General features: G+C 30.6%; 1 long non-coding RNA gene and 1 pseudogene across 1 annotated transcript; one reads left to right on the top strand and one right to left on the bottom strand.

The window, feature by feature from the left end:
* The first annotated feature begins 2,138 nt into the window (after positions 1-2,138).
* On the top strand, positions 2,139-4,617 carry LOC116852883 (annotated as a pseudogene).
* Positions 4,531-7,046, bottom strand: LOC116852884. Its single transcript, XR_004379868.1, has 3 exons — positions 6,650-7,046; positions 5,139-5,460; positions 4,531-4,973 (listed from the first exon to the last, which is right to left on the bottom strand). It is a non-coding gene; the product is annotated as an uncharacterized LOC116852884 (long non-coding RNA).
* Positions 7,047-8,260: the final 1,214 nt, after the last annotated feature.

The following is an 8,260-nucleotide window of genomic DNA, read 5'->3' as shown; positions in this document are numbered from 1 at the left end:
GATGCACTATTCCTCGATATCAAGGGAGCGTTCGATAGCGTCAACCCGGAAAAGTTAGGCTATATCCTCTTAGGTATGGGTCTTCCGGTAAGGATGTCGAATATTATTCTATCCTTCCTTACTAATAGGAAGATCTTCGGATATTATAATGGTGGACTCATTGGCGAGGGATCTACCTCAATAGGCCTTCCGCAAGGCTCGGTCCTGAGCCCTCTCCTATATAATATTTACTCCGCTGTAATACATCGTAACATGGAGCTTAACGTTAAAATACTATCCTATGCGGACGACATCGTCATCTTTTATAGGAATAAGTCCATAGCTAACATTTGTTTTAAATTGAACTACAACTTTTCTATCATTGGCCAAAACTTACAGGCACATGATTTATTGATCGCCCCTCAAAAAACTAAATTTTGTATTTTTGCAAAATCCTCCAGATTTCGAACTCTAAGTAGACTCTACAACAAAATTAAACAACCCATTGTATATCTAAATCAGTGTATCAATATTTCACCTATGGCTGTTTTCTTAGGTATTACATTCGATCATTCCTTATCTTGGAAGCCACATATTACCTCCTTACTAAATATCTGTAATAAACGCCTTAACATTCTTAAAGCCATTACGGGTATTAAGTGGGGTTCTCATCCCCTCACAATTCTCTCTGTGTATAGGGGACTCATTCGCTCCACTCTCGATTATGGAGGACTAGTATTATATGACCTCCCTCCGGGCCGCACTATTCAGCTAGATAGAGTGCAATATGCCGCTCTCAGATGTGTACTTGGTCTCATGAGAACGACTCCTACCAATGTTCTTCTCGATCAAAATGCTGAATGGCCATTGGTTATTCGTCGCCTATTTTTAGCCACCAAGATCACTCTCTCTGGTCTCGTAGTACTGACTCCTAACTTTTCACATGAAATGAAGATCTCAGCTCCTCTTGAGTCGGATTGCACCAATGTTAATCCGGGTGATTCTCTAGATGCTCCTTCCATTTCCAATATACTTCGTTCACGTAAATCCTTCTTGCTATCTCCTTACTATCAAGAAATACATAACTTAGAACCTCCTAGATACCAGGGACATTTGAATTTTCCCGTAGCTAATAGATATATTGATATATCTACTGATACCATAGCGTTCTCAGAGTTGAGCAAATTTCACAAAAAAGTTGGGAATTTTTATTATTGCAAACATAAAAAAATCTCTGTCAGCGGGATGAATCGTAGGGCTGCTGCTATACTTGATCATAAAAACCTGAACTGTATGGTTTATACTGACGGCTCTATATTGCCTGATGGCAGGGCTGGTTTCGGGGTTTTTTCCCCTACACATAATATTAAAGCATCTGTTCCCTGCCCTCGCTCCCGGGTTATAATGCATGTGGAAGCGGAGGCCATAATATATGCAATTGACCTCGCAATTGAGTTGCGTTCGAACAAAGTTGGCATATTGTCCGACTCCAGGAGTATCATATCCAATGTTTCCAACCTCAACACTTCAAAAAGAACTAGCTATCTCTGTCATAAAATCAGAGACAAGTTAATATCTGCTTCTCAATTGGACATTCATATAACATTAATCTGGATACTTGGACACCGTAACTTCATAGGCAATGAGACTGCCGATCAACTTGCGAAATCAGCAGCTCTCTCTTCACAGAACACATGTCACTCCAACATATATTGCGGGGATCTCATTGCTAATATTAAACATGATTTTCAAAAACTGGCTCATGCATATCTTGAGGAGCAATTTAAATATAAAGGGCGGAGATACCGGGAAAACATCCCGAACCTATCGAATTCCCCGTGGTACAAACAATATAAATTTTCTAAGAGAGACGCAATTTCTTTAATTGCCAGGATTAAATCCTACCATGTATCTACCAGCACACACTTGATAGATAAAAATATTATTAATGATGAAACATGTGTATGCGGGGTCAGTCCAAGGAACTGGCAACATATTTTATTTAATTGCAACAGATATATACAAGCGTCCAACAATTTAATATTCAACCTCATTAATATGGATTTTTCTCCGTGGGACGATATTTTCCTTAGAGCTTTTACTAAAGATCTTAACATATTTACAACTATAGCAAAGTTTCTGAAACAAACAAATCAAATAATTTAAATGGATATACAACATACGATGGCAGCACCTGTCTGAGCAATGGCGTTGGGGCATGAGTCACTGATATGCCTCTAGCCAAATATTGAAGGAAGGAAGGAAGGTTTTGAGATAACATAAAAAGGTAAGTATATAAAATATATAAAATGAAAAGTATGTATACAGTATTGGTTATTAAAAAGTATTGATAATTATAAAAATTTATACTCTATAAAAACAGCATACATCGCTTATTTACAGTATAAAACTTTGACATAATTCAAAATGTAGCATATTTTGAGTTATGTCATTGTTGCAATAAGTTATATATAAATGTGTATGTATGTGTATATATATAATTTATTATTACTTGATACAGTTAAGTAATTAATATTAGCATATAAAATGTCAATGTTTTGAGGTTATGGGTACATATACATAATATAAAATATGTTCATGAAATAAAAAAGGTCCATGAAATAACAAAGTCCAGTATTCAGAGTGCTCTCTTAATGATAAATAAGCCTCTAAAATAGGCTTAGGAGCCACCTGATTGGCTGAGAAGCTATATTTAAGGCACTTTTATCAATAAATGAGGATTCAAAATATGTGTCAAAGTCTGTTCTAATATTTATATACACTTTTAATAATTTAATCATATTTTATATGTATTAGCATAGCATGGCTGCAGCATGGTGGTTACTACTAATAGCAGAAGAAGAGAAAAAAATGTTAAGAATACACAGGAGACAGTTACGAGACACAACTAATCCTTTTGATATGTTGGAATCGCAGTTTGTTCTTTTACATCGGTAAGTAAAAAAGTTTTGTAATAGACAAATATGAATTAACACTGAAAAATATATAAAATACATAGATTTTCAAAATATGCGACGTTAGCATTATGCAATACTATAAGACCTTACATAAGGGAAAATATAAGGACAACAGCAATTCCATTAGAACTTAAGGTATATATAGAATACATAATTATATAAAGGGATAAAGAAATATGCAATAAAATATTGATATATGTAAAATATATATATTATGAAAAATATAATACATTTTAATATATCTGTTACTACTTTGAAGGTTTAGCAACATTAAGTTTTTTAAGCTCAGGGTCATACCAAAGGAGAATTGGACAGGACTTCTTAAGTTGCATGTGTCAAGCATCTGTCAGTGGAACAATACATCAAATAATAACGGTATTAAATATAATAACGCCGCAGTGGATAAAATTTCCAATTCATCCTAACGACATACAGACCATCCAACAACAGTATCATAGTAGAATTATTTCTTATTATTCTTTAAATAACAAAAAAACAATAATCTAATAATAATGTTCTGGAAGTTTTCGCACTATAACTGAAATACAATAACATATATTTAGTTTGTAAAATAACTTATCATAACATGTATATGCAAAATTAAAACATAATTATGTTGTAGGTATTTGATCGAAGCAAATTTCCCAGGTGTAATAAGGTCAGTTGATGGGACACACATAGCAATTTGGCCACCTGGCAGAAATAGAGAATATTTATACATAAACAGGAAATTATTTCACTCTTTAAATGTTATGATTGTAAGTAAAAATTACTACATAATCTGTGTGTGCACTTATATTGCATGAGACAAAGAGAAAACATTACTCTATGACACACTTATATATTTTCAGTATATATATATATATAATAATTATTTATTCTAGATTTCTGATTACAATAACAAAATATTAGCTGTGACTGCGAATCATGGTGGTCGAACACACGATGTATGTCAGAGTATGAAGCTCATCTCATTTGTCGAGACATATGTTACAGAAATATGAAAATGGAAGAAGAAATGTTTGGTTATTAGGTAATTACAATGAAAATAAACAACGCGGATAAGAAAAATATATTTATTGACAATTATAATAAAACTTATGTTTTTAGGTGATTCTGGGTACCCATTGTTACCATATTTGATGACGCCCAAACGAAATCAACCACTTGGGTCTCCAAGTGCTTTGTATACGGACTGTTATATAAAAGCAAGATGCTCCGTGGAAAGAACAATTGGAATATGGAAAGGTCGTTGGAGGTGTTTGCGTAAAGAAAGGGCATTACACTATGCACCAGAATTTGCTGGTAAAATATAATTTGTTTTGATACTTAATAAAATACTCAACGCACACATTATTATACATTTTCGTTTTCAATATTTCAGCGTTTATAGTTAACACTACGTGCGTGTTACATAATGTAGCTAAGCAATACAATGTTCCATATGACGAAATATATGGAGATCACATTATTGATGAAGAAGATATTGTACCGTATAATCAATTACATGCAAATATGCATGCAAAAGGACACGCGACGCGCGAGACAATTATAGAAAGATATTTTTCATGAATATTTGTACACTATTGTTATAATGTTTATTGTGACATATAGTTGATTACATATTTAATAAAAATACTTTCCTTTATATTATTATAAATGTCTGCGTTTTATATTCATTACCAATACAGTTAACCAGTGTAATAACAATCATTATGATATATAACATTACATAAAATCGTAAACATAATATCACATGTTTCTTTATAGACGTAAACATAACATCACATAGACGTAAACATAAATCGTTAATATAATATCACTCGCTTCTTTATACGCAAACATAAATTGTAAAAATAACATCACATATTTCTTTATAAACGTAAACATAAATCGTTAATATAATATCACGTGTTTCTTTATAGATGTTAACATCAGTCATAAATATAATATTATCACATGTTTCCTTATTGAATTCCAAAAACATTTTTCATACTATAAATCCCCATTGTGTATCTGTAAAATTGATTTTATTTCTTTTAATTCAGCTAAGATTTCTTGATATACTGTTAATTGTTTTTTCCTAATTTTTAATTCTTTCTTTTTTATTTTTAATTTCTTGTATTACAAATATATTGATTATGATAAATTGAATATTCTATAACTGTTTCTATAAAATACCTTTTTTTATATTTGTATCTCCTTATACTGATGTTTTAACTTTGTTTCTGTTTGTTATGCTGTTATTTGGCTGCATATTTTCTGCATGTTCAACTTCTTCGGAACATGGAAACATTTCTGGTTCTTGGATTTCTACATTATCTGCTAGCCCGCCTTCTGGAATGTTCGTTAACCCGGCTGCTTCAGGTGTCAAAAAAATTAAAACTTCCTCTTCAAAATTAAAAAATGTTATGTTACAAGGAGAGCCACCACCTGTTCCCTGGACATAATTGCGTTTTTTTGCTTCTTTTTTTAAAATGTAGGATTTCATATCTTTCCATGTCTGAAAAAACCATACATGAATAAAACCTATTTCTTTATCATATAACAACATTATATCAAATGACATCATAATTATGTCTTTAACGTTAATAATATCTCAGTGACCAACTCAGTTAGCACAAATCTCCAAAAGACTTCTTAAAGAATTCCAAAACTTCTGGAGGATTTGGGAACTCTTTTGGAACTCTTTCAGAAATTTTTTTGAAATTTGTGCTATACGACAAGTTACATTAATGTAACATCAATGTTATAATTTCGCACTTAAGAATGTAACTATTATATAACATACATGTTATATTACATTAACATTATTGAGTAAGAAATTATGATGAGAATAATGATGTTATGTTACTGTTAGCATTCATTTGGATGTTATTTAATGTAATTTTGCTGAATTTTAATAATTAATAATTTTTCTTAAAAGTATATTTTATTCTTAAACTAGAGACATTATTAAGTAAAATGTTTGCTATTTGCCAACAGATTAGCAGATTTGATTATAATACCATGGCAAATTCAAAGTCGCTTTGTGCACGCATTAGGTTTATATTCATTATTCATTGATACAACCTTCCAATAAGCCATATGATATCAGATTGATAACAAATTTAAGCAAGTTTGTCAATGGATCCATAGTCCATATCCAATTAAAAATTAAAACAAATCCATGCATATGTGTCAAAACTATTAAATGATCTAAATTAATTTTAATGATTAGGAACAAATTCTGCTTATTTTCTGTCATTAATGTTGTACTTTGTTAGCAGATCCTATAATATTTTTGCTATCATACACGAACACGTACACAGAGAAAGAAAGAGAGATACTGCTAAAATTTATAGTAGACACTGTAGTTGCAGAAGCTGTCCTACAAATTTCTGTCCTAAATAATATAAAAATATGTATATTTAAGCTTTGCCCATTCTTGACCGCTTTTTTGAGGACCTGCGTTTATTTTTTCGGCAATTTCATTCCACATGTTATTCTACAAGATTTAATATTATTTTTTATATAAGATCTTGGTTTCATAGTAAATCTATATATTAATATATACCCTCACAGCACAAAATGCCCAGGGAATATCCAAAGGACGTCCCAAGGACGTACGTAGGACATAGGAACGTCCTTGAGATCTTCTTGGGACGTCCCCTGGACGTTGTGCTGTGTGGGTAAGCAATATTGATACTCACTAATTTCCTTTTGCTTTCACTTTTTCTATCGACTTGGCCTTTCACTAATTCCTCGTGATCATTTAAATTATTTAATAACATTTCTTTTTGTTTCGATGAAATATGCATGTGCTTTATTTATGCCTATATGTATTGTCTATATGTATTGTAATTTATTACTTTTCCGCACTTAAAAATTTTATGATTCGCGGCTTATAGTAATAAATAGTTATTTTCTTCGCCCTATATCATAACGTGTTTAGTGATTTCTCTTTTGACAAGTTTCAATACGTAATCGCTCTGTGATTCGTGAAAAGATTCACGCGGAATTTGGACAAGCGGAATCGTGAAAAGTGAAAAGTTCCGCTCAAAGTTACATGATCGCTGCCCAGATGCTGTTATTACAAACAAACTTCCAATAGCTCCCACATTTGCAGTATCTATCTACAACTCGTTAATAAATTAATTTTTCCATATTTTTTACTACAATTATCCCAGCAAACACAAAATATAACTGTTATATAACATAGACGTAACACATACTCTTGTTACTTCTATGTTATATAGCAATTATGTCTTTCTTTATTAAGATTGTAATATTTCGACTATATTTACTACACATTTTTGTACATTTATTGAACATATCACATCAATTACTATTATTCTCTATCCTTTTCATCCATTAACCCAGATACAGCACAAAATATTTATAAAATATTTACAAAATATTTATAAGATTTATTTGAATACTTTATGAATATTTACCAAAATGTTTCATAAATATATTTACAAATATATTTACAAAATATTTTTGTAATCTTAGATTCAATAGATGAAAAATATTTATATCTGATAAGTATTATAAAAATATTTATTAAAATATATATATTTATATACATTTTTCTCTTTTCGTGCATTTTTCTTAAAATTTCCACTTTATTGTTTCACACGCTACTTAATTGAATTTAAATTGTACTTTGAAAATTTGCTTACCATTGCTGAGATTCGAATTTCTTATTTTTTTATTAATTTAATAATGTTAAATAACATTTATTTTTTTTCATATATAATATTTGTAAATAGATATATTACAAAATATTACTACAAATATTTATTTTTCGTTTGCTATAAATATTGTATAAAACATTTAGTCTGTATTTTAATAATATTTTCAATGAAGATTTTGATACTTTTTCCTTTATGTATATAAAATATTTATATTATATTTATGTAATATTTTTAAGAAATAATTCGAAATAAATATTTATCATAAATATTGTGTGCTGTCTGAGAAACGCACTACTTTCTGTACACCAAAGAACCGTACTTAAGGCTCCTGGGGAGTCGCATCATCCATCTCTTTTTAATGACGTCAGAAGCGAGAAAACGCATGCTAAAAATTCCTGCAAAATACGTTGAGATAAACAGATATATCCACAAAACGACATTTGCGATCGATTAAGTACACCTCTAAAATACTCCGTACACTTTCCTTTTGTTCTAACAATCAACAGATAATTATAAAATAAATGTGACGTGCAATCGTCTTTTCTAACCTAATTTCCTCATTATCTTGTCATATTAATTTTCCGATTACACAGGTCTACAAAAAAAAATTTTCAAAAATTTACT

The sequence above is a fragment of the Odontomachus brunneus genome, unplaced genomic scaffold (genome assembly GCF_010583005.1).
Source record: "Odontomachus brunneus isolate Ranch 3 - 2012 unplaced genomic scaffold, Obru_v1 Obru_scaffold_260, whole genome shotgun sequence".
NCBI lineage: Eukaryota > Metazoa > Arthropoda > Insecta > Hymenoptera > Formicidae > Odontomachus > Odontomachus brunneus.
Note: the sequence above shows the minus strand (reverse complement) of the source record. Positions and strands in the feature narration are given on the sequence as shown.